Source organism: Herpailurus yagouaroundi, unplaced genomic scaffold (genome assembly GCF_014898765.1).
Source record: "Herpailurus yagouaroundi ecotype Mexico unplaced genomic scaffold, PumYag 250, whole genome shotgun sequence".
Taxonomy (NCBI): Eukaryota; Metazoa; Chordata; class Mammalia; order Carnivora; family Felidae; genus Herpailurus; species Herpailurus yagouaroundi.
This window is the reverse complement of record NW_024412467.1, coordinates 9945570-9973364: the sequence shown is the minus strand read 5'-3', so window position 1 is coordinate 9973364 and position 27795 is coordinate 9945570. Positions and strand designations below refer to the sequence as shown.

Below are 27795 nucleotides of genomic sequence, written 5' to 3'. Positions count from 1 at the left end.
TATCTAATGATCTGATTATTTCTGGGTTGACAAACCTTTGCTTTTTAAATTATTATTATCCTTGCACACACTGCCCAGTATTTTTCAATTTGACCACTGCTACTCCCATGTTCTTACTCTAATAGTTCTCAGAAAGGTTACTTCCACCCCAGAAAATCTAAAGAGCTCTACATTTTTATTCACCTGCCTTTGTGTATCATGCACATTTCTTGAATTTTCCTTCCCGGCCACTGTTGTTATAAAGACCCTTGAACTAAACAGAAGGGTTGTCTGGTCCTGCCAGTTGACCCTTCCTGAGCCACTCAAAAGGTGCCTTAACAGAAGGGCTTCTCAGCATAGTTTGTTCTGATGTCATAAATACTGAACATGATATAATCCTACACGGGAGGCAAAAGTAGTTCTAAGCAGACAGATCTATTTACATGCCAACACAGCCTGATAATTAGAACACTAGGAAAAGATAGCCAGAAAATCCCGACACGACAGCTTAATGGGACACCGGACAAGACCCCTCTTCGGTGTGCGTGTAGGAAATTCTTCACTGAGGTCAGCACAGCGCTTCCGGTGCTACGGTCCGCGCTGTCTCGACCGCAGAGATGCTCGGATTCCGGGCGTACCACCCCTCCCTTCTTGCCACCCAACTCCACTTTCCTGCTGTTTTAATTGGATTATTTTGGAATCTGCTATTTCTGTCTCACTCCCTTCCCCAAACTGTCATATAAGTGCCGCAGCCTGACTATTACTCAGCTGCCAAAATTCATTCCAGAGATGGCTGTATTTCAGCCGTAAGTGATGTCCCGCTGTGCCGTCTGAACACTAGCTTAAGGGGTTAAGCATCTGGGGGGGGGTGCCTTTGTGTAGGAAAGGGGGTGCTTGGTTTTATTCTGTCTTGCCGTCATCAGTGGAGGAGCAGGTTATCAGCTCCCCCTGAGCAAGGAGGGGGAACACACCAGAAAACACTTGAGGCACATATTCAAGTGCACTAAGACATAAAAGATATAGACAATGACTTACAGGTTCTTTTCTACAGGGTCTTCAAAGCCTTAAAACATCTGGAATGTAAGATGATCATTTTTAGAAGGGAGGAAGAAGCCTCAGAGAGTAACCCATTCACGTTACAGATATAAAACTGGGAGGCACAGAGTAAGTGGGTACTTTGTTCAAAGTCCTCCTGGTCCCAAGGCCAAGGACGTTCTAACTGGACTTAGGTTCATCCACAGACACACTCGGAGGATCACATCTCTTCCCGTGGGACCAAAGACAGCCCCGGTTTCTAAAGCTTGGGATATCAGCACTAAATTTCTTATTCTGTTTGGTTAACATTTATTTGTTTCAGAGACTCAGGATCAAAGTTGATCTCTACCAGCAAGAACCCAGAGTGTAAAACAGAGGGAGAAACAGAGTAGAAATAGTAGCAGTAAATAGTGCCGGGCCAGGAAATGTGGAAAGGTTTGTATGTATATAATCTTCACAGGGACGTGCTGTCCTCACTTTAAAGAAAAGAAAAATGGGGGAGAGAGAAGACAGAGTCTTTTTGAAGAGAAAACAGGAGGGACCACATATAGCTGCCAAGTCATAAAAACTACCTTCCCAAATTTTACTAAAACATTTATGAAAACCTAAATAAATGTCATTGATACATTGCTCATTTAATCTAAAGAGATGACCTTTCTAGACACTGCTTGGTACATAGGGGCATGAGTCTGTTGTTTATTACTAACTCAAACAAAAAAGTACATCACTCCCAAGAAGCTCTATAATTTCCAAATCTTACAATAATAATGGTTCTTTCAATAGTCAATGGTTCACTGTTTGGACACGGGCAAAATGAAAGGCATTAGGATTTGGAGGGGGGCTTGAGTCAGGGAGGAAAGGGGACTAGGGGAATCTTCATGCCTCCTTCCACCTCCAAATCCTGCAACATCAGAAGCTGTGATAGTGAACATTCTAGAATTTAGAAAACATATCTAAATGCTTCATCTCATTTGATAAACTCTGAGAGGAAAAAAAACAGACAGTACTCTGAAAAGTACCCCAGAATACTGACACTTTGAGATTTCTACTATTCATTGCTTACACGTGGGACATAACAGTTTGCCAACAATATGGAGAGCAGCATCGTGTATCAGAGGGGAGGGAATCCTGCAGCATTTCACCTGAGGGTCCCAGAAGACAACATGGCGGGCTTTGGTGTCAACCATTTTCTAACGTGTTTTACTCCGTCAGAGGACACAATATTCTACCTTATTTCATGAGGTAAAAGAACTATGTGATTGCACACTGACACAGTAAATCACATTATTATAAGGCTTTCAAAGAATCAAGTGCTTTATACAGAAGTCTGGTAAATTGTTTCAGAAACTCTAATATACTCCAAAATCGTTTTGAAAAGCTATGCCTACATCTAAAACACTATGCACTCTTGAGTCTTTGTCTCTACGTTTTTCATTTTGCCATGAAACACATCATTAAGTGTTTCAAAATAATACCTTCCCCCAAACTGGCTATGAATTATGGAGGCTTTTTTTTCAGGAACTGGAGTGGAAAAGGGAAGAACATATTTATGCTGAAAGATAAGTGTTGAGGAGATCTCTATTGTAAATATTTAATGACTATCAATAGGGTTTTCTTAACCATGGAAATGTGCATTACGAAACCCAGAATGCACAGTATATGCCTGTGTGGGGGTGGCTGGGTGGGTTGGGTTGGGGCGTGGGATAAACAATTGAATTGGGCTTGTCAGAGAAAGAAAAAGCTTTGAGGTAAAGTGTAAGGTAGAGCCCCAGAAGACAGCAGTTGACCAGGGAAAGACAAAATAGAGAAAAAGCCTCTCCCACCCCCCATGATAGTCAACCCAAAGCTAGAAATGTAGCCATTACCAAAGCCATGTTGCGGGCCAAAGAAGACAAAAGAAATCTCTGAGTGGATTTTATTTCTTAAGAGACCACAAAAGCACCCACGAATGGAGGGAAGAAGGTAAGAAGAACCATAATCCCACAAATGAGCAGAGGGGAAGAGCACCAAGTCCTGGGGAGGCCAAGGTGGGACAACTGATGTGGAACTTAGATCTGTTTAAAGTTAATAACGTGAAGTTAATTATGCTTGTGCACAGAAGGTAGAGTTCATTATATACTCAATCTCACCCTGTAACATGAATTATGGTGGATACGGCAAGAAAAAGGAGGTGGTTAGTCAAAGTTGAGTAAGGTAAGCAGGTGCGGGTAAGGCAACCATTCTTCCTTGGGGTGGTGGCTGAATAAAGAAAGTTCCGCCATATAGCAGGAGCCAGCCACTCTGCCATCTGACGGGTTTATACAGTCACAGACTAAGGCACATCCGTTTCACAATTGCTTACAACATGGTTTGCCACTAGCAGGCGCTATTTAGACTACCTACCCTAAGGGGTCAATCGTTGCCTGAATTTCACTGGCCCTGACCGTGGGCACTCAAGCAGGGTTCTAGAGCTGCCTCCTCTCCTCACCATCTTCCTTCCCAATCTGGCCTCACTGTCCATAACCACAACCTCACTGCCAGTTGCTGACTGCTTTCTGGTTCTTTCTGCCTTCCGGATCGATGGGTCTTTCTCCACTGGTTTCTCTCATTTCAGATGCACTCTACGCTTTCTTTGAGAATGGCCCAGTTCAGCTCTGTGTTCACTCACACTAGGTTATGATGCTCTCGACTGTCCCTCCCTTAGAAATGTGAACTCCCTTCGGGCAGGCCTCATGGCTGTCTGTTCCATTCCATATCCCCAAAGCTTAGAACCTTACTCGTTCATACCGGCCCTCCCCAAAGAGGTATTTGCTAATGAATAAGGCAGCAATGAGTGATACATGAATTAGTCATGAGTGATACACGACTGAATGGGGTTAGAAGTCAAAGACATCGTCTCCGTTTCTCGCGATTCAAAAACTGTGCTGTCGCTCCGCACTGGCAGAGCCCCGAGGCACCCCACAGGCCCTGGGGGGACCGTACGAATGGAGTTTGCAATGGCGATTTGGCCTGGCCTTGCAGATAGGTTTTCTACGTGACTGCAAACATGGTGTGGTTATGGAGACCATCAAAAATGGCGGGACCACAGGGGTGAGGCTATGGCACAGTTACATGTGGTTAAACATCCCCCCGCTCATCTGCCTCCCTAGAGACAGCCATTCTGGTAAGCCCTTGGCGATCAACAGGCCTGCACTTGTGCACACCGGCAGAAGAACTGTTTCCTCCTCTCTGTTTGAGTCCCTGTTGATTCTGTAGTTTAGGAGGAACGGGAGCGCTGTCCAAATACCAAACGCTCCATATGTTTACCTAATTGCCGTTCTCACCACCGTGAACGTGCAGCCGTCCTACCTACACTCATGAAGCGCCTCCCTGGAGTCTGGCAGGACATTATGAATTCTTTTCCTGACCTATATTTACCGACACAATTGTTGTCCTCTCTCCCTTTGCGAACTTACTAATTTTGTCGAGATGCCATATGTCTGTGTATAAATGCAAGTTTAACTCTCTTCTTCACTCTTATCATCATTTATGGGAGGAGAATTTGTGAGCCATTAAAGAGGACTTCTTAAGCTAGACTCTCCTTATTCGGAATTCAGATGGTCCTCCTTCTATTGAAAACGACAGAGCTGCTCAAATTAAGACTGCCCACGTGGGCCAAAGCAAAGGTGATGTCTGCACACACAGGAGCCGCAAGGATAGGCGGTGAAACGTATTCGCCGAAGCCAGTCAAGTTGCCTGGCGTCTGTCTCCTTCACGCCAAATAATCCTTGGCCTCTTTTTACTTCTATGTTTCAACTGTCTGATGCACCTCAAGGATGGAGGGGTCTCACGACTCAACGGTTTTCCCTCCTGTGTTTACGCGGGATGAAGCGTAGGTTTCCTGAGAGCTGGTGGTCTCTCGTTCTACCCCCTCTTTCATTGAATTAGGGAAAGGAAGCTTATTTAAAGGGGGAAAGAGATGAGGCTGGGAGGTCGTGCACGGAGCCAGACAGTTGGAGACTCTCCATGTGCAGCTCAAAGGGGCCAGGAAGCCTGCTGGACGCGAGGTGCTCGCTATAGCTCAGAAGCAAGGCAACCGGCAGCTGGGAGAAGGTTCTGGTCTCACGCAAGTGCTGTTCCTTTTTTTTTTTTTTAAGTATAATTTATTGTCAGATTGGTTTCCCTACAGCAGCACCCAGTGCTCCTCCCAACAGGTGCCCTCCTCAACGCCCATCACCCATTTCCCCCTCTCCCCCACTCCCTATCAACCCTCAGTTTGTTCTCGGTCCTTATGAGTCTCTTATGGTTTGCCTCCCTCCCTCTCTAACTTTTTTTTCCCCTTCCCTTCCCCCATGGTCTTCTGTTAAGTTTCTCAGGATCCACATATGAATGAAAACATACAGTATGTCTTTCTCTACCTGACTTCTTTCGCTTAGCATAATACCCTCCAGTTCCATCCACGTTGCTGCAAATGGCCAGATTTCATTCTTTCTCATACGCAAGGGCTGTTCCAAGGGTCCCACTGGCCAGGTGACATGGATGGATGTCACAGCTCCGTGGTAAATGGGTCTCTGGCTTACAGCTTTCGGTCAATTCCTCCGAGACTGGGATTACCCCATTAATTCAAATTAAGGCCATTCAGAAATATACTAAAGTTTTTTGGGGGCAGGGAGGATATCAGAGAAGGATGAAAAGAAAGAGGAAAAAAAAAACAATAATTTTATAAGCCTGGATGACACTATTGGTTAAGTGTCATATTTTGCTCTCTTTTTACTTCTACCATGACCATTTTCTGCTATCATTAAATATTGTTTTCTAACAGGCTTTTTTAAGTTTACGTTTTTATTTTGAGAGAGAGAGAGAGCATGAGTTGGGGAGGGGCAGAGAGAGAGAGGAAGAGAGAGAATCCCAAGTAGGCTCCATGCTGTCAGCACAGAGCCGACCTGGGCTCAATCTCATGAACCGCGAGGTCATGACCTGAGCTGAAATCAAGAGTCAGATACTTAGCCGACTGAGCCACCCAGGAGCCCCTTGAAACAGGATTTTTAACCATTTTCAACATTTCACATATATTTTGTTGCAACACCACCCTCTGGCATGGGTGCTATCGTTATCTACATTTTATAACCTTAGACACTCGAGATGTAAGGTAACTTGCTCAACGTTACACCTCAACAAAATAGCAAAGCTGGACTATGAACCCAAGCAGTCTGGAGCCTACATACGGTCTTTTCTACCATGATCTACAACCTCTGAATCATATGGAGCTAGCATAATTATATTCAGTCATGCTCCCAATGTTGGACATGTGTGTGTATTTAATTTGAGTCTAATTTCTGATCCATGTTTAATGTGGACCATTCATTAGTTTTTCTCAAGAATGGAAAAACGAAGTTTCCCATTGAAACAGTATTGTTCTCCAGTGATATCATGGCTGTTGAAAACTATTTGGCCAAAGAGAAGAGGAAAACTTAAAATTCCGTATGACCCTTCCATGCCGTCTTGATTTAAGCATTATTTCTCAACTGTCAAAAACCGGTAAGTTTTAAACATGCTGCTGTCCACGGGAGAAAAGTTCTTCAAAATAGTATGACTTACAAATTTACAAATCAATGCCTCCCTACAAAAAAAAAAAAAAATAACAACACATGGAAATACCATTTCTCATCATCATTTGGCAAGACTCTCTGTTTTCAACATTTTCAGCACTGGCAAAGTTGTATGGAAACAGGTACTTTCATATGCTGCCTCTGGAAATATAAACTGGTATGATTTTATTGGAAAGTCATTTGGCAACACGTATCGAAAGGTCTTAATACTTGGAACACTTTTAAGCTCTGAAATTTACTGGTAAGGGAGTATCCTAAGGAAGCCACTAGGAATGGCAACGAATATAAAGCTATAAGAACATTCTTGGTCGCATAAGAGCCGAAAAAGAAAACCATAAACCCTAAATGTCCAGTGACCAATTAGATATATTTTAGGATATGTATTCAACGGTACACGATATAATATTATAATACTATATAAACGCTAAAAATCGTGCTGTAGATATATATCTGTTGGTATGAAAAGACGTGCATTATTCCACTTTTAAGAGGAACAGAAAGGTTAGGTAACAGCACATACTGTAGTGTTCCTGACTACCATCCAATGGTAGTCTCTTTAGCTGAATTTATGCACACCATCATCAGAAATACCTCTTTCTTACCAGTGCCTTACCATCCATCCTAATCAGTGATCTCAAAATAATTAGAAGCTGTTTTCTCTCCCACAAAAGAGCGAGGGTTCCGTTTTTGTAAGACACAGAAAGAGTCAACAGGTGGCGACTATGTGAATCTACAGAGATTTTACATTCACATGGTGTGTTTCCGTGTCCCTGAGAACAGACAGCCAGACCTCCCCACCACCATCTTGGGGGCCTGACAATTAAGCGATAGTTACTACAGGGGACGGATTGTGGAGGTTTTACCTGTAACATGTGCTTTCATCACAATGGAGAAACATAAGCAGTCAGTTCTTTCCCAGCAGATCTTTCTGCGCAGATTCTGCCTGAGTAGCAACAGTGGCAGTAGAGAAAGTCACTGGAAAATGCCTAGACCTGTAATTATAAACACAATTTCCCACTGAGTTAGGCAGCTCTCTGTGTCCTTCATTCACAACAGATGAAGTCACAGAAAAGAGAAACACAGGTGCACCATCTCTCCCCCCGCCCCCCCCACACACCTCTTATGGCAAAATGTCAAAAACTCAGCAAGCAGACCCATAGTAGGTCCGCACCTCCAGGGATGAGAGGATTCCGGCCAGGGGTTGTCACCCAGCACCCCATCTTCTAACCTCGGGGATGTCACCATCAAGATGATGTGGCTCCTTCCCTTCCTTCCCTGACTAATGATTCCAAAACTTCAGAGAAATTAAAAAACAAAAAAATAGTTCTCCAGAAAATGTCAGAACCATGACTGAGTTGGATGGTTCCCTAAGATTCCTTCCAGACACAAAGTGAAGCGAATTCAGTACCTGTTTTCACCGTAAGAGCCTGACTTCCACTTTTGCAAGGAGAAGTGTCTCTCTGTTGATGATTCAGGGGCCGCACGGTAGTGGTGATAAAATTCAAAGTCATCGCTAACATTCATTGAACACTCCCCAAGTTCGTGGCGTTATGCACACTACCCCACTCTATGGCACCCTTCCAAGTGGCCACCAATCATTATTATCTCTGTTATTGACAAGCAACCTGACGGTTTGTGCAGCTAGTAGATATTACAGCTAGGATTTAAGCCACTGGTGTTCACAAAAGCCATGCTTATGATTACAGTGCTATACCATATCTCCAAAACTGATCTTGCTATCAACATTCCTGTGTTTATCACAAAAAAATTGAATATCAAATCATCACCCTATTTTCCCCAGAGCTGGTATGTTATGTAGGTCTCAGCATCACTAACTCTTCTTGGACGTGGCTGCCCCATCCATTCTAACTCCCAAGATAAATTGAAATCAACATGTTCCTATTTCAATCAAGAGCAAATGTATAGTTATTTCGGTAAATTAAAAATGCCATCTAATCCCAAATCCAGATGCTGAACCACAAAGGAAAAACCTAAAATCCAAAGTCCTCCCTAAACTGGCTACGTTTTATTGGAAAGAAGACAGATTAATAAAAGCTGTCTCAGATTAATTAAAATCTCAGATTAATAAAATCAAGAGCCATATGTGAATCCCTAATTTAAGACATGGAAGACGGGGCGCCTGGGTGGCTCAGTCGGTTAAGCGTCCGACTGCAACTCAGGTCATGATCTCATGGTCTGTGAGTACCAGCCCCGCGTTGGGCTCTGTGCCGACAGCCCGGAGCCTGGAGCCTGCTTGGGATTCTGTGTCTCCCTCTCTCTCTGCCCCTCCCACATTCATGCTCTCTCTCTCTCTCAAAAACAAAAACAATCTTCAAGTCATGGAAGTAAAGAGACAAATTTCTATACATTATAATATGCCTATGGGTTGGTTTAAAAAAAATACTTAAAACATTTTTAGCTACTTACAGATTCTATCTACTACAAGTTTTAAAATCATTGCAACACAGAATAGATGGGAGCATATCAAGAAAGCAGCAAAGTTATTTATGGGTCCTACGTGAATTTCCCTTTTGGACATGTGTAGATATACACACAGGTTTTATTTGCACTATTCTGGTTATGCCTCTGTGCTTCGTGCATGCCGCTACCTTTGCTTAGCAAAGGCCATTTGCCGACTAGAAAATGCCAACTCATTCTTCAAGACCAACTTCAAACCTCCATTTCTTGTGATGCCCACTCCCCCCAGCCTGTTTTCTGGAAATCCAAGCAACAGATTCTACCCTCTCCTATTTTCTTAGCTCAGCAATGGGCTACATCTTCCTCTCCCAAATGATGCCCCATAAGCAACTACCCAGTCATGGATTCTACCATCAACACACACCCTCCTGCCTCTCCCCCATACCACCATCGCTGTTCTAGGCCACCAACCAGCACAGCTCATCGGGACTATTGCACTGGTCTCCCTGCCCCTACTCCTGCCACCCACCCTGCAGCCCATTCTCCTGCCTAAAGCAAGGCAGTGGCTTTCCACTGAGCCAGATTCTTAGTGTGGCCTCCAGGGCCCAGTATGGTCCAGTCCTCGTGTTCCAGCCTGCACTCCAGCTTTTCCAGCTTACTTTTATTTTTTTTTTATTTATTTTTTTTAATTTTTTTTTCAACGTTTATTTATTTTTGGGACAGAGAGACACAGAGCATGAACGGGGGAGGGGCAGAGAGAGAGAGAGACACAGAATCAGAAACAGGCTCCAGGCTCTGAGCCATCAGCCCAGAGCCTGACGCAGGGCTCGAACTCCCGGACCGCGAGATCGTGACCTGGCTGAAGTCGGACGTTTAACCGACTGCGCCACCCAGGCGCCCCTCCAGCTTACTTTTAATTCTCTAAAAGCACTTTGCTCTCCTAGGCCTCAGGGCCTTTGCACATGACCTCCTCTTTTCTCCAAGTCACCCTCTTCAGATCACCTTGTATTCTTTTCCCCTTCAGATCTCAGCTCAGCCCTCCTCCTCGTGGAGAAGCCTTTCTGGCCTCCATGGCCAGGTCACTACCTCCTACCACACGCTTTGACAGAAGCACTGTCCCTTTATATACCAGTCAGCTGGGTTTTTTTAAGTTTATTTTATTTATTTTGAGAGAGGGAGAGAGAGAGAGTGTGTGAGCAGGAGAGGGGCAGAGAGAGAAGGAGCGAGAGAAAATCCTAAGCAGGCTCCGCGATGTCAGCACAGAGCTTGAACCCACGAACCATGAGATCGTGACCTGAGCCGAAATCACGAGTCGAGCTCAACTCCAACTGAGTCACCCACGTGCTCCTATATGTCACCTTTATAATTTTACTTTTTTTTTTCTAGATTTGTTGATTATTGCTTGTTTCTCCTACCTACTAGTAAGCTCTAGGAAAGGAAAACTGTGTACACTCTTGTCTATCCTTTTATCCTCTGTATTCAACACATGCTTGGCACATTATAGACACTCAGTAGAAATCTGCTGAATGAATAAATGAGAAAAGGAAGGAGGAAGGGAGACAAAAAGAACATCCCCTTAATAGTGTTTGCTGAATTAATTTGCTGATGGCATTTCAAGACACAGAATGGAAGGCCTGCCTTCCTTTGGACAGCATGCCAGGCTCCTTGTGATCCTCCCCGGCCAGCCGTGTCACACCTCCAGTCACCCTGGCCACTCAGCACTTCTGAACCCTTGTGGCCTCCTGACCTGACCAGCCCTGCCTTGCTCCTGGCTCCTGCCCACACCCTGGTCCCATCTGTCCCCTCTGCACATCATCTTTCTAAACTCATTCTTCAGGTCTCAGAGACAGGACTCCTTTCTGTGAAGACCTCTCTAATACTTTGGGAAGCCGGTGCCCTCTTTCCCCATTTTTCTGCAACACGCTGGCCCTTTCCCTATCAAGGCAATGGTCACATTTCCTTGTACTTGTATCTTAAATGAGTACACTTCTCCCAATACACTGAAAGTCCCTTAAAGGTAAGGGAGGGGTGTTACCTCATCAACCATCTCCAGAGATTAGCACAGCAGCCTATAACACACAGTCTATAAATCAATATTTGTTGAATGAACAAACACACACACACACACACACACACACACACACACAGATATCTATTATATACGCGTACAAATTTCATATGTGTAAAGCTTCAGAGTTGAATATTTGAAATATATTATTATTATTATCATTATTATTTTAAGGTTTATTTATTTTTGAGAGATAGAGAGAGACAGAGCATGAACAGGGGAGGGGCCAAGAGAGGTGGAGTCAGAATCTCAAGCAGACTCCAGGCTCTGAGCTGTCAGCACAGAGCCCGATGAGGGGCTCGAACTTGCAAATCAGATCATGACTCACGAGATCGTGATCTGAGCCGAAGTTGGATGCTTAACTGACTGAGCCACCCAGGCACCCCTGAAATACATTATTAATATAGTACATTTTAATTATTATTCAATGCCGTGAGACACAATGGTTATCACTTCATCTGTAAAGTGGACATAGGGACACACTCCTGTAACTGAGCAGTTGGGGCAAGTGAATGGAGTAAGTAAAAAGTTTAGCACAGAGCTCAGCATTCTAGAAGCACTCTATAAATATTAATTGCATAATCATTATCACTATCAACATCATCATCAGGGCAACCAAGTTGAATTTACAATCCATGCTTCAAAAGTTAATAGTTTTATTGGCCAACGTTTTGTCCTATTAAAACATTAATTAGCATTAGCATCTCGGCAAGACCATAAAAGTGGCTAAAATTTGCATCTAGCAAGCTAAGGGAAAGGAAGAGTCTTACTATCGCTGAAGGACAAATTATTGTTTTAGTAATCGTCCATGTATGTGTAAGTTACAAAAGCATCAACAGAAAAGAAGTCTTTCTGTACAAAACCCATCTATAAAATCTAAATGATAGAAACAAATATTATCATTCAAATGCTATAAACATTTAGCTGAAATAATTAGAATTGCTTACTGTAAATGATTTCTTTTGCTAAAAAAAAAAAAAAAAAAAACCCAGAGCAAAAACCAAGATAGAGATTCATCCTTTTCTTTTAATTACTGGACAGAGTAATGTGATTTTATAAATTGTATTATGTATTTGCTTGATGAATATGCCATAAAACGTTTGATTTCATAGCAAACACATTTCATGTGTCATTGTGATTTAGAATTGCTGAAATTTAATGAAATAGACTATGCAGAAGAGGGGAAAACAGGCAAGGCAGTTTTTTGCAACAGTTTTTTGGAAAATAAATAATGTGAGGATGAATTGTTTACAAGTGCTACCAGTATATTCTCTTGCATATTGGCCAAATGTAAATAATGAATATTAAAGTATTTTGTATACTGAATGCTCTTTGAGATATAAAGTACTATCATTATTGCATTTTGAGATTTCTATTCTCAGTTCATCTTTATCACTGTGACAAATGATAAAACCCACAGCAAGATAGATTTCTAATTGGGGCTTAACCATCATTTGAAATGTACGAGAGTCACAGAGGGAAAATATTATAAAAATGCTAAATTCTTAACTTCTAATTGTTTTACCACTAGAATACTAATCTGCTTTTAAACTGAGTTATACTTCCATTCATCGGTCATCACCACCGAGCCCTTTAACATAATGCAGACAAGTTGTTCTTTGCAACATAATTAGGATGGAAAGGTAAAAGAAACTGAGCAACAACAAAAAAAAAGTCTCTATTTACTTAGATTTTTTTTTTTAATTTGAGAGAGAGAGAGAGCAAGCAGGGAAGGGGGCAGAGGGAGAAAGAGAGAGTCTTCATCAAGCTCCATGTTCCACGGAGAGCCCAACGTGGAGCTCAATCCCACAACCCTGGGACCATGACCTGCATTGAAACCAAGAGTTAGATGCTCAACCAACTGAGCCACCAAGGTGCCCCTTTACTTAGACAATTTTTATCTGAACTTACTATTAACTTCATGATCATGATGCTTATGTTCGTGTCATAAAATCCACTGAAATCTTGGAAATTCATAAGGCAAAATTCCTCCCTATTTATTATGCCGGTGCCTCAGTTGGGAATGTCCTTCTCAGTCGTTCAAATGTTACTCTTCCTTTAAGATCTAGCTAGCCATCACCTATCCTGTGACATGCTCCCACACAGACCGTATTTGTCCTGCCATGTAATGTTTTCCTCTCTCAACTGTGAGCTCCTGAGAGTCACTGACCATCTCTCTGCATTTTTTCCTAACAGCCTACACAGTTCTCTCAGTAGATACTGGCTCAATGTGTCAATGAATATACACACTTCGATACTCTTAACACCCTGGCGAAAAGGTCACTAATTGTGATCTAAAGTTAAAGGTTAAAGTAAAAAAAAAAAAAAAAAAAAAAAAAAAAAATTTCCATTTTTAGTGAAATGAAACTCTTAGCATTTTCACTTCCAGATGCATCGACATTACATAAATGATGTTGAAACTATTTCAGAAAATAGCCACGCTGCATTCCTGTCTGAGAATTAGTCTGAAAAATATCAAGCCACCCAGGGGCCTCTGGGTGTTCCCATGACAAATGTTCAGTGGGATATTGATTCCACACATTCATTTAATGGAAATCAAGAGTAAGGTTCAACCTCCACAAACCAGCTTGTCACATCTTATTCTGTTCAGCCGCTTAAGAAAAAGCTGAAGGTTCTCCGGAGAGGTCTGCCCCCCCCCCCCCCGAACTGGCTAGCACTTCAGCGATGATGTGTCTCAGCAGCAGAGAACCTCGGTCCTCAAGCACAGCTCCGGCTTCCATTTTCCATTTTCATCGTAATTCTTACTCCCACATGGACCAATTTCTCACGTATCCGTGGTTAATGCTGCAAGCCTGAACCTTTGAGCCTGTGACAGTTTGCCTGGCCGCGTAACATATTACATCATCACACACATGCCGAATCCTACCTCGCTAGAAAGGCCACATCCCGCTCGGAAAAAAAAAAAAAAAAAAAAAAAAAACAGTGGGCAGGAAAAGAACAAGTTTCTCGTAATAACCCATCCAAGCTGATTGTCCACATTTGGAACCATTCGGCACTCTTGGGACAGTAAATGCAGATTTTCCAAGAGGTCACCCAGGCTTACTTGCTGGGTCCGCCTTCCTCCACGCCCCAAGAATTTCTAAGCATTCATTGGAAGAGGAGGAGAGGGGGCTTCTGTGTCCTCTGTCGCATTCCACTTAGTGGTTATTGTCAGCTTTGCTCTATATCCTTGGCCACACAAATGACCCCAGAGGTTTCACTGCGAGACCACACCTTCTAACCACCCCTGTGCGATGTCAAGACACTGGAGACTATAATATGAGACAGGTAGACTGTAGAAGTAATACGAGAAAATTCTGGCTTACGTTATACGTTATCACCTTAACAATATCTGTATTTTTGAAACATAACATGCAACACAGCGACTGTAGGTAACACTGCCCTATAGTATATATGAAAGTGGTTAAGAGTAAATCCTGAGTTCTTTTCACAGGTAAAAAAAAATGTGTTTTCTTCTTTCTCTTTATTTTTTTTTTTTTTTTCTATATGAGATAATGGATGCTAACTAAACTTATTCTGGTAATCATTTCACGATATATGTAAGTCAGGCTGTAATACTGTATACCCTAAACTTATACAGCACCGTATGTCAATCATAGCTCAATAAAAATGGGGAAAGACGGGGCGCCTGGGTGGCGCAGTCGGTTGGGCGTCCGACTTCAGCCAGGTCACGATCTCGCAGTCCGTGAGTTCGAGCCCCGCGTCAGGCTCTGGGCTGATGGCTCGGAGCCTGGAGCCTGTTTCCGATTCTGTGTCTCCCTCTCTCTCTCTGCCCCTCCCCCGTTCATGCTCTGTCTCTCTCTGTCCCAAAAATAAATTTAAAAAGTTGAAAAAAAAATTTAAAAAATAAATAAAAAATGGGGAAAGAATTCAATCCAAAAACTATTTTCATTATGTACAATTTAAAACCTACAAAAGAGTGAATGCAATGTGTATATAATCTATGAAGCATTAACAAAAGAATGTTCATTAGTCTACCGTCCTATGTAAGACGTTGCTGGGATTGCCACATATACCTCTTTGGTATTTCTCTAAGCTCTTCTCCTGCCTCTTCTCCAGGGGTAACCACAACCCTGCATTTTGTATGTATCACTCCCTAAAGTATACACTTTAATGTTGGCGTTTTATAGTGTATCATACTGTATGCAGCCTTCTGTGGCTAATGTATTTTTATTTTTCCCCACATAAAGCTGTTTCTAATATTTAACTATGGTGTTGCAATTACCTGTGCTTTATACATTTTCGCTGGTGTATAATATTCCCTTGTATGAATGTTTCAATATGGTTCTACTGATGGCTTTTAAAATATTTTAGTTTCTAGTGTTACTTTTAATTTTTCTTTCCATTATAAACAATGAGGTTTCCATTGGAAACAATACACATAAGCCAAGTTTCTCTGGGGATACTTACTGCCTACGAATGGACTGGCTGGGTCACAAGGTTCGTGAACATGCATCTTACATAAGGCTGCCAAACTGTCTTCCCAAATAGGTATGCCAATCTACACTCCTACTAGAGGTGCACATCACCATTGTTTAAACTGTTACATCATATTAAAATCAAGAAGGAGATTTTTTTTTAATGTTTTATTATTTATTTTAGAGAGAGAGACAGACAGAGTGCCAGCAGAAGAGGGGCAGAGAGAGAGGGACACACAGAATCCAAAGCAGGCTCCAGGCTCTGAGCTGTCAGCACAGAGCCTGATGCAGGGCTCGAACCCACGAACCGTGAGATCATAACCTGAGCCAAAGTCTGATGCTCAACCAACTGAGCCACCCAGTTGCCCCTGCTTTTTTTTTTTTTTTTTTTTTTTAACGCTTATTTACTTTTGAGACAGAGCGAGATAGTGCAGGGGAGGGGCAGAAAGAGAGAGGGACAGAGGATCTGAAGCAGGCTCTGGGCTGAACTCACAAACCAGGAGATCATGACCTGAGCCAAAGTCACATGCTTAACCAACTGAGCCACCCAGGTGCCCCATCCCAACCGTTCAATTCTTAAGCAAGATGGCTGCCAAAGGTGTCAGAGAATGCTTTAGAATAAATACATTAGGTTCCGGGGACCAAAACTGCCCACTTGGAACAGGAAGTCATGTACAAAACTTAAAATACACAAAACTATGGCAAATTGAGAGAATTCCTTATTTCCTTCAATATTAGAGAGGAACAGATAACCAAAACAGATAAAGACTTATTAGCCTTTATTTTAGAATAGGAATTTTTTTTTAAACCTTTGTTCCTAGGTTTTGACAGGTGTAAGCTTAGAGGAAAAGGTTTCTTCCTTCTCTAAAAGACCAAGGTCAGAGCTTGAGGCTTCTGACCCCTTCGGTCCTGGCTCAGAGTATGAACTCCACACCAGCCAGTTCTAGATTTTTCCCTGCGGTATGCCAACACAGCTGGCGGGGTTTGAGCAAGACAACTCCGTGGCAGACACTGAAGCGAATCGCGAGAGGAACTAGTCTACCTTCTGTAACTGACACGAACGGAAGTCTATGAAATACAGTCAGCTTTTGGCCAATAGTCTTGTCCATAGTTTCGACTTTCTTCCCCACAGCCATCTGTTATCAGTAGTAGCCACTACCTGAATGTTAAATTATCTTCACCATGTTTCCACGTTCTTTCTCATTCTGGTTAGCCTCAAAAAGCAAGGAAGGATATGTCTGAGAGCAGGCAGCACGAGGCCTTCAACTATATGGTGGATGTCTCTGAAACATTAGATGTGATAATAAAAGTAAAACAAATAACTACGTGTTATTAGGGCCTGTTAAGTCACCTACTTGAGTTTTGGGGGGGTTGGGGGCTTTGAGGGGTTTTTTGGGGTTTTTTTGTTTTTTTGTTTTGGTTTTGTTTTTTTTTTTGTTTGTTTGTTTGTTTTGCCTCTACAGTGATGTCTTTTGCTTCTTATTATATTCTCTCCCTGTTTTAATTAGGTAAGGCCAAGGGGCCTTATAGCAATCACACCGGTGGTGCCTTCTCTTTTTAGGCCAATAAGCTGGAACCTGGCCAGGCAGCATTAAAGGAGTGATTCTTTCCTTCTTGGTCAAGAAAGCTCTCCAACTCCCAGTTACTTTCTGCTGCAAGTGTAGTAAACAAAGCAATCCTATTCTGAGGTTTAGTATCTGCTGCTGGATGTCCACAAATATGGGGGGGGGGGGGGGAATGTGTCTGTAACCTCAGGTGAAACTCAGATTATGAGACAACTTTCAAGATGGGCAAACATATTAAAATCACATTTTTTTTAAGATTTTATTTTTAGGTAATCTCTACACCCAGCGTGAGCTTGAACCCACAACACCAAGGTCAAGAGTCACAGGTTCTACAGACTGAGCCAGCCAGCCACCCCTAAAATTACATTTTAAAGGATCCCTTTGGGGGCACCTAGGTGGCTCAGTCAGTTAAGCAGTGGGTCTTCCCCTCAGGTCATGATCTCACAGTCCATGAGTTCTAGCCCCGCTGGGGCTGCCTGCTGTCAACACAGAGCCTGCTTCAAATCCTCTGTTCCCCCCTCTCTCTCTCTGCCCGTCCCCTGCTCTCTCTCTTTCTCTCTCAAAAATAAAATAAACATTAAAAAATAATTATAAAGGATCCCTTTGTAACACTGATACATAAAGATGCTCTTAAAACGACCATTTTCCACAACTACAAAAAGCTTTCATCTACAATGAGTCTGTATTCCGATGTTATGTTACAAGTGTGTCTGGCTTTTTATTCCGCGACTAGGTTACCTTTTCGGGAAAATGATTGTACTTGGTGGTAAGTGCTTAATGAGGTCCTAATTAGTCCTCCTCCCAAACCCTTCCACTCCTACGGGAAATGAGGTCAGAGCGCAATTCCAGGCCCACAGCATCAGGTGGAGGTTACCACAGCGGCACAAAGGGGAGCCCTTCCCCGAGACCCATCTGCAGCGAGGGCCATGCCCTTCACCGTCAGGCGCACAGTACAAGAGGGCTAAGCACTGATTACAAGAGCTTTGCAAAGGAGCTGTTCCAACAAGCAGGACCACCCACCCGCTCGCTCGTCTCAGCTCCTCCCCTCCCGGCCTGGCTGCCCCGCCCCGCCCCGCCCCCTGATTGGCTGGCCGCTCGGCCCCGGCGCACACCTCCGGGGCGCGCGGCGCAGGGCGGGGCCTCGGCGCTCCCTCCCCGGCGGCCCTCCGCCCGCCCCCCGTGCATCCCAGCACCCACACGGGAGCGCCACCGCTCCGGGACGCGAGCCGGCAGCGGCAACGTGGCAGGCTGCCAGCGGCTTGAGCTCCTACTCCTTTCTACAAGAGGCATGGTGAGCAAATTAGAGGTTATAAACACCTCCGGTGGAAGGAGGAAAATTCCTTTGGGCTCAGTAAGGGAACTTCGTCAGCGGCGGGCGTCTCGGGGGTATAAGACGGATGTGCTCACCCACGCCCCTTAGGCCTGCTGGGCATGTAGGGACCGCACCTTCGGCTGGTCACAGTTCCGGCAGCAGGGCAGAAAAATGTTTCCTGGGGAAGAATGGCTCTCGAGGCCCCCTGATGAATAACATGAAGCCGTTTTCAATGTAAGGGAACGCACACTCCTAAATGGAGTGCTGCCGAATCCACCGTGAGCGAGAAGGCTGGGAGTAAAATATTTGGGGTTCCCGATCTCGGTTCAAGTTTTATTAGGAAACCAGAAAAGCACACGTCTCTGGCCAGCACGGCAAAGAGAAGGGAGTTCTCAACTGTGCTGGGTATAGAAGCAAGCAGCCTAGGATTAAGTAAAAGAAGCAGAGTCAATTAAGAATGATGCTTTGATGCATGGAACATAGCTTGTCACACCTTGCAGGGGCTGGTCGCCAGTGTGGGATGGTTTTAAGATCACAGCCCTCCAGCACCTTCCTGATACCTGAAACTCTATCATTAGAATCTTTCCTTTGGCTTAAAGATTCTCTTTCTCTTTAAATTTCAGAATAATATGCTACCTCGGAAGCGAAGTATCCAGATAGTCAAAAAAAGGAACACACACACACACACACACACACACACACACACACACACACACAGAAAGGGAACAGGTTTTGAATCAAAGCTGAGTATTAATCTTAGTTTTACCGCTACCAGTTGTGTAACTTCAGGGAAGTTACTTATTAGCTTGACTCCCAAGTTCATCAGCTGTGAAACGAGACAAACACCTGTCTCAGAAAGCTGATGCCAAGCTAAAGTTCAATTGTGTATATAACATGTGGCCCAAACCACACTCATAGCAGACATTGGCCCACTGGTTTTCCTCTCCTTTTGTAAAGAGCAGGTCAGAACAAGGGCGTAAGTGAGAACAACAGGAGGAAGCTGGCTTCTGGACTTGGAAGTGATGAGAAGGTCAGCAGAGATGGAGACAGGGGCAGCAGGGAGCAAAGGGCACCTGGGGCCAGGTAATGGAATCTGTTTCACGAATGTGAGATCGGTTCTGCTGCAGGGCAGATGGTGGCCACAAGGTGACATTTATTTGCAATGCTGACTGGCTGGCGAGAACATGAATTTAGAAGCTGCCTTCCACAAAGAGCCACACCTCACCCCTCCCAGGGCTCTCCCTTGCTTGGTGTCCAGCTGGGGCAATGAGGTGTTGGGGTGCATGTCAACAGTTGTGCTACCACGTCACCTGCAAGAGGGTGGGAGCAGGTGAAACTATGACCAGATGGCAGGCAGGCAAGCCAGGAGAAGATACCAAGTGCAGTTTCCAACTTGCTGAAGCCCAGTGATGGCAGCCAGGTTCCACTGACCCACAGGCCAGGTGAGTGGGGCTGGAGACCTCCCTACTGAGTTACCGAGGACTGGCCCCACCCCAAACTGTGGAGCCGTAGATGGTTTCCTTTTCCGATGCATCAGCACCTTCACACTTAGGGATCCTCCCTTATCTCCCACGGAAGAGCCAGCCATCATTGGCTAGCAAAGCACGAACTAAGCAATTTCACGATCACTCAGGTGAATGAGCCACACAGAGAGGGCTACAAATGGTAGGAGGGGAGGGGCTCTAGAGCAGGCTGCTGCAGACTGTATTTTCACCATGAGAAGACTTCTGAAACCCAGAAGACCATTAAGCAGAAGGCAGACCCTCTAGAAATTCCCTTCTGTAACTGCTGCCGATAAAAACAAGCTTAACCTGAATAATAAAAAGGGAGGAGGTATTTTTAGTAATAAACAGTAACAGCTAACACAACAGTGACATTATTTAGAAATGTTAATAGGTCAAGACTTGGGCTCTTCTGTTCCCCTCGAAAGGCCTATCTGGAACCCCAGTGGTGGGTACAGCACGGTCTGGAGGCCACACCTCTGACCACGGTCGTTGCTGCAGTGTTACTGGGCTGCGACTTGGGTACTTTTGCTTTTGCAAAATTTCAAAATGCAGAACGGAGAAACGATAATGGTACACGGTAATCATGTACATGGTTTATTGTGCTTTTTTCTCTTATGCAGTTGCAGTGGATTAAGGGCCATTGTTTTCTATTTGATAATCAAAATGAACAACCTTGGGATCATTTATTCCGTGTATTATCTGTAATAAATGTTTTAAACTCCAGTTGACCTTTCCCTAACCCCCTGGTATAGGGCTTTTTCTTCCTCCTTTATTTATTTTTTTCTTAACATTTATTTATTTTTGAGAAAGAGAGACAGAGCACGAGCAAGGGAGGGGCAGAAATAGAGGGAGACACAGAATCCAAAGCAGGTTCCAGGCTCTGGGCTGTCAGTACAGAGCCTGACGCAAGGCTCAAACCCAGGAACCGTGAGATCGTGACCCGAGCTGAAGTCGATGCTTAAACCACTGAGCCATCCAGGCACCCCTTCTTCCTTCCTATGATGAGCCGTGTGCACAAGGAATGTGACATAATTGTAATACCAGTGTGAGCAAAACCATAAAGGAAGGTGTATAAAAGCATCATACCATGCTTCCCAAAGCCAAGGGAAATGATTTTGGTGTATACACATTGCTGATTATACTCCATCAGTACAGATAATTAAAAGTTGACTACATAATAATATTAAACGGCAGGCACAACTTTTTGAAAATTTCTCCCTGGTATTAGCAATGCAAAAACACCGACTTGAATGTTCAACGCTAATCAAATTCATCTCTTCTTAAGAGCAGTGTATAATAAATGGGTAGCCTAAAAGGAATGCTTTGAACAGAATGCTTCACTATTGTCTGATTATTCTAAATTTAAAACTCCCAACAAAGGAAAGGATTATTCTTCTTGAGGTTCAAGATTCACGAGGATTTGGTAATGAAATTCCTTTAGGAGAGCAAATAAAAAAATTGCTATCTACAAGCTGCCAGTGTTTTATGTCTGTCGTGTTTTAAAATCAAAGTCACCATTCATTCAACAACAAATGTTTGTTTGAATAAATGAATGAAAGAAAAGGGCCTCAAAATACTTCACAAGTGTAATCACCTATAAGTTATGAATCAGGCAGCAACTTTAATCATCCCCAAGAGCACAGGCTGAGACAAGTTAAATGTCAGCTCTCACCAAGCAGGCCAAAGCCAGACCTGGAAACTGAAGCCATGTCCTTTGATTCTTAGAAAATGACCCAGCTGTTAGAGCCTGTTGCTAAGCGGCCTCACTGCAAACTCTCAATTCAATTTGGAATGCACGTTATCTAGGCCAGGTGAGGTAAGATTAAGGAAGCATAACAAAGCCGGGCTTGTTCCAGAAATTATACAGGTAGTCCAAAAAAAAAAAGGGGGGGGGGGTGAAAAGAAAAGAAAAAAAAAACCCGATCCAAATGCTAAAACTGAACACATAATTCTTAATGTCTTCACTCTAATGAGGCACAGAGAGCAAACTGCTCAGTGCCAGAATTGATTTTATTCCAAGACAGGAAGAAAACAATGTGCAGGCAGGATGCTGGATAACAGGTAGAACCCAGGGCTCCCCAGGGGACTGCCAGTTGATTCTTCTAGCAGCATTGCTAACACCCCGCTGTTTCCATTCTGACCTTCTAACAGGATGCGGGGGCCCCAACGCTTAAAATCTATTTGTTTCAATAACTCAGAGGAGAAATACAACTAGAAGGTTCTGTCCAAGTGGGAATCTATTTTGCAAGTAGAGAATTCTCATGCGTGTCACAGTGAGAGGCTTCTCGAGTAATGCATGAATCTTAAAGTCTTCAAGTTCCATGCCAAGGAAATGAAAGGAGCTAATATTACCCCCACCCTCAACTATCCTTTGGGAGCTCAGCATAAGCAAAGTAACTCCCTAACGTCTATGCTTCTGATCCCAGAGGAAGGTGAAGCAGAGCTGTGCTGACCCAAATCGGAAAGTAGGTAAAGTTTGTCTACAGGATCTTTCCCCTTTGGTCCCCCTAAGGTGCCTCCCCTGAGGCCCTAGGGGTTTCTGCTCTGTAATTCTTTTCCACCCCTACCCCGTCAGCATTCACACCAGTGAAACACAGTTTCAGTATGAATATACTTCAATCATTGTTTTGCCCTCTGAAAAAATATCTGTCCTTTCAGACTTTTGATTTCTAAACTTTAGAATCAAAAGCTTTACTTTCCTTAAAGTTCCAGCCCGGGCCAGCAGCCAACATTCTGCATTGGGAGACAGATTACAGTAACTCCCTTATTTTTTTTTTTAAGGAAAGTTTATTTATTTTGCGAGAGAGAGCGTGTGGGAGCAGAGGGGGGGCAGAGACACAGGGAGAAAGAATCGCAAGCAGGCTCCGCGCTGTGAGTGCAGAGCCGGATGTGGGGCTCGATCTCATGAACGGTGCTGCGATGGTGACCTGACCCTAATCAAGAGCCAGACAGCCGCCCACGTGCCCCGTAATTCCCTTATTTTTAAAAGTTTATTTCACTTCATCTTAAGGCCCGCCGTAATGATGGAAATATGATGAAATCACAAGCTGGGGTCATACCCCACTATGACCATGGGTAAACTCTGTGAGACTCAAAGTTATGCATTTGTAAAGCAGGAATTATTACAATATAATGGAATATGATATAATTATGAGATCGTGAGTATAAAGAGGCTGGCACGTTGCTATCTTAGGGAATACACACTACCCTCAGAAAGGACACTGGGGTTCCCAAGTGTACGTGGGTGCCCGGGGCTGACTGAGCCACAGTCAGTTACCCAGAATCACTGGGAACTGTAAGAGCCTGGTTCTCACCAGCTTGTGGCCTCTGCCCCAGAGCCAGGCACCCCCTGAAGGCAGGTCTGGGGTTATTCCTTTTCTCAGCTACCATTCTCCCTGGCTCTTTCCCTGCCTCAGAGCCTGTAAGCCCTTCTCTACAACTCCCCTCCCTGCCGCCTGCCCCCTCCCCTCCCTGTGCCCCCTGGGGGCACAGCAGCATCCCTCACTGAGCCCCGCCTCTCCCCAGTCCCACCCTCCGTCCTGTAATAGAATTTTCACGGCAGAACCTCCCAACAGCCCCACTCAACAGCCCCTGGTTGAGTTTACCCAGCCTTGAGCCCCTGGCAGTCAAAACAGAATCTAAAACAAATTTCCACAAGGAAAGGCAAGTTTTGAGATGAGCGGGTGACCCAGCAGGGAGAGAGGCCCCACCCCACCATAAATGGGGTGAGCTCACCGAAGCACTAGGCTTGACTCAGGCTTTGTTGGGACCTCTGAGCTGAGTCTCACAAATCAAGTATAAACGCTGTGGCAGAGGCTGACAGAGGCAAGAGAGGGCCTGAGGGCGAGAACAGAATGAGGAGGTTCCTCCAGAACAGTCCAAAGCAAGGGAGGCGTGGGGGCCAAGTGGGGCAAAGGGGCTGCCAGGGAGAGGAAGTTCTGGGGTGAAGGCGAAGTAGCACCCGGGCTGGAGAAGCGATGAGCCCAGGGGGGCTCCCACAGGCAAGATTCACGGCAGGCAGCGTGTAGGGTGCTGGCGGGCAGCACGGCCGTAACATGAGAGACGTGGGTTGGTCCCCATTGGTCCCTGCGTCTGGGTTTTCTCTAGGGTGGCACCAGGAGGCACAATCTCCCCCAAAAGAACAGGACCTGGTGGGAAGGGGCCATGGAAGCTGAACCCACACACCAGGGGTCTGCTTGTCCAGTCCTCTGCTAGGATTAGACTTCATGAAGGGGAGGTTGGTAAAGGCCCTTTAACCAGATCTGAACAATGGGGAGGAGTTGCAGAGGTGTCCTAAGAGCCCCTCAATAAAAAAATAATGGGATAAGGACAATGCTTCACACTTAGGTTCTGGAAGAGGAGGATACAGAGAAGCCCAACTATCAGAGGTGGAACCCCGGACATCTGCGTGTTATATGTAAATTGCATGCACATGTATGTATCATATTACATGTTGTATCAGGAGAAAGAAAACCCACTGTTTATAGATCTTAGTCAACAAATCAGTGAAAAATGATTACAAGTCGTTTCCATTGTGTAAAAATTATACAAACTGTAGTCACTTACGTGAACTGCTCCCACTAATAGCCAATTACCATGCAGCACATTATCAGTGAAATGTTATCATGAGCTATGTGTTCCATTAACTCCCTTGTGTACGTCACATTTTATGACAATGCTAACTTCTGTTTTGTATGTTCAGGCTTCTTATTTTCTGGTGCATGTGACTGCAGAATCTGGGCACTAGAAGGGACCTTAGGGAGATCCCTTACTCTCGACCTTTCGTTTCACAGATGCGGAAGCTTGGAGAGGGTACAGCTCTCCCAGAGCCGCAAGAGAACCAGTTTAGAACGAGGCTGGCTGGAGATACAGCTCATGATCTTGACACTACCTCAGGGCTTCTCCTTACAGCTTAGACAGCACTGAGGGACACAACCCCCTCCCCCTCATTCTGTAGGACCATTTGCTCACAATTCAGGGTTACTGAAGGAGCATGGGAAACAGGTATGATGTTTGGGGAAAGGGGGAAGCTTGGGAATAAAGATGCTGGAACTCTCGGTTAAGGGACTTTGGGAGGACGTGCTCTTTAGAAGAACTCAGTCTTTGTTAAAATCAATAACCAATACAGTGCAGTAGAAAAAAATGTAGGTTATTGGGGCGCCTCGGTGGCTCAGTCAGTTGAGCATCCAACTCTTGATTTCGGCTCTGGTCATGATCTCAGGGTCGTGGGATCAGACCGGTGTTGGGCTCTGCGTGAGTATGAAGCCTGCTTAAGGTGTTTTCCTCTCTCCCTCTGCCCCTCTCCCCTGCTCATGCTCTCTCTCTAAAATTAAAAAAAAGAAAAAGAAAACGTGTAGGTCATCAAGTCAGAGATCCCAGGATGAGCCTCAAAGCCTACTAGCTAGGCGCCCTAGGACAAGTTATAGAAACTTTCCAAGTCTACATTTCCTTAACCATACATAAATGGGCAGGATGATGATACTTAGGCAAATGAGTTGCGACAGGGGATGAAATTATTAAGAACAACTAGCACAATACATATGCTCAATCAATATTCAATAATCAACCAAGGCCACTAAGAAAGCCCCACCTTTAAACACATGGGGTGGATACCTGGACGTGTAAAGTGTTTCCAAGGTCAAGTGTATGTTAGTTCACGGATAACCTTGGAAAGCACATTCCAAAGTGTCGGTGTTACCTTCATGTCCAATCCTGGGGTGGGAAGTCTAAGGGGCCAGGTGAGCCAGGTGTGTTTCCATCTGACATGTCAAAACACATGAAAATACACCCATCTGCCTGATGCAACCATGGTCTATCGTTAGGAAATACCGCTTGCTTTACATCAAAATGTGTTCCCAGAAAACAAAGATATCACAGGTCAAGGGGATCTCCATATCATTCCTTCTGGATCTGTAAGGACGGTTCCTCGCTCATTTGTCACATCCAAATCTATAAGAAATTGATCAGAGATCCTAATGTGGTCAACTGCAGGACTGCAGCTCACGACAGGTGCTTCTGGGGCATCCAGGAGAAGTGTGTTTTGTTTTTTTTTTCTTCTAATTTTAAACATTTATATATTTTTGAGAGACTGAGCACGAGTGGCAGAGAGGCAAAGAGAGAGAGGGAGACACAGGCTCCGGGCTCTGAGCTGTCAGCTCACAGCCCGACGCAGGGCTCGCACCCACAAACCATGAGATCATGACCTGAGCTGAAGTCGGTTGCTTAGCCGACTGAGCCACCCAGGCGCCCCCAGGAGAGGGTTTGAAATGCTCAAGCCTGCAGAGGAAAGGAAGTTGCTCAACCTGTGGTGAGCCCAAAGGATTCTTCATCTGTCTTCCTCTCACATCTCCTCGGCATATATAATTTTATCAGTAAATGAGAGATTAAAGTCTCATCGGGAAAAAAGTCAGGAGTTTGTGCCTTAAGTTATAAACGGATCTCCAGACAAAAGTACAACGTGCACAGTGACATTTCAGTAGGAACCACTGACTCGGCCTATGGGCCATAACATTGAGTCCAGGTCTGCTCCACCGAGCCCCAGCATGCTGCCCTCCCTCTGTTCTAGAACTGTCTGTGACCGGGTGTTCCAGCAAGCAGGCAAACCGGCTCTACCTATGTGGCTGCCCTCACTCCCTCCCTCCCCCTCACTCTCTCTCTCTCTCCGAGATTTCTCTTTTTCTGAGTCACCTTCATTGACAATAACGGAAAGAAAATACAAGTCAATAAATAAAGCTCCTCAGATCCATTAAGCCCCTGCCCCCCCCCCCCCCCCCCGTGGCCTTTCCTACAATTTAGTTGCTTCTGACTCCACTGTGTTCAGATGTGGAAAGAACGATTTCTCCACTCTTGTTCAAAGACATGGGACACTACTGTTCTTTGTTTCCTTAAAAATATGCCGGCATGCTTGCTCTCCCTCGTAGGAGAGGTCTTGCAAGGATCACCGAAGCTTCTGGAGGGAAGCAACCACGTGCTAGGCTGAAACACCAGAACCCAGATGCCAAATGCTACCAGGAAGAGTGCAAAGGGTGAAATGGACATCGCTCTGAATCATAAACATGACTGCAGGCCAAGTGACTTGGGTGTTCTTCTGTACCTAATTGGACCATGCAGCTTCACACACATGGGGACTATTACAGAGATACAGGTGCGGCTTACTATAAACAAAGACTGTGTGTCTGACAATTTATGTGCAAGTCTAACTTTTATAAGTCACTTTACGTGCTGAGTGTCCTGGGGGAGTTCATTATTGAAGAGAACTCCATAAATGTTTTCCACAATTTAAAGTTGTCTCCATCTGTGTTTTGGAAATTTAGTTCCTTAAGTATCTGATTTTCTTTTTTTTTTTATATATATATATACGATTTTATTTTTAAGTAATCTCTACACCCAACACAGGGCTTGAACTCACAACCCCGAGATCAAGAGTCACGTGCTCCACCAACCAAGCCACCCACGTGCCCCCTAAATATCAGATTTTCTTCAAGAAGTCTCTCCTCTTGCCCCCCTCTCTCTGCCTTCAGAGCGCATTATCGATCTCAACATCACTAACAAAAGAATGTAAATATAGGGGAAAATATGCTCCCGTCAGTGCTGGAAGATAGAGAAAGGCACCAGACACCTGCCATCATTTTTAAGACAGTTTCCCTTGATAGAACATACAAAGCATAACATAAAAGGCTGATCCAGAAATGTGACCTGTGACTCTCCTTCTTGAAAAAGTAGTTCAGCACCATGAGAAGAAAACAAGCAACCTTGGGCCAATAAAGACTTGTAGATAAAACAACATAAGACATCCAAGAAATGAAGGAAGAAGCTAATTTTGAAAAAGATTTACTGGGGCGCCTGGGTGGCGCAGTCGGTTAAGCGCCCGACTTCAGCCGGGTCACGATCTCGCGGTCCGTGAGTTC

The 27795-nt window shown here is 44.4% G+C and overlaps 1 protein-coding gene across 9 annotated transcripts in view; it reads right to left on the bottom strand.

Moving 5' to 3' along the window:
• The window catches only part of ATXN1 (ataxin 1), a 427925-nt gene that overhangs the window by 251416 nt on the left and 148714 nt on the right, over positions 1–27795 (bottom strand). For 7 of the 9 annotated variants that reach the window (XM_040460438.1, XM_040460442.1, XM_040460439.1 and 4 more), the window contains one exon: positions 7445–7573. The exons of the other annotated variants lie outside the window; for them this stretch is intronic. The gene's annotated coding sequence lies outside the window, so the exon portion shown is untranslated. The remainder of the gene's footprint in view (positions 1–7444; positions 7574–27795) is intronic. 9 annotated transcript variants of the gene reach the window in all.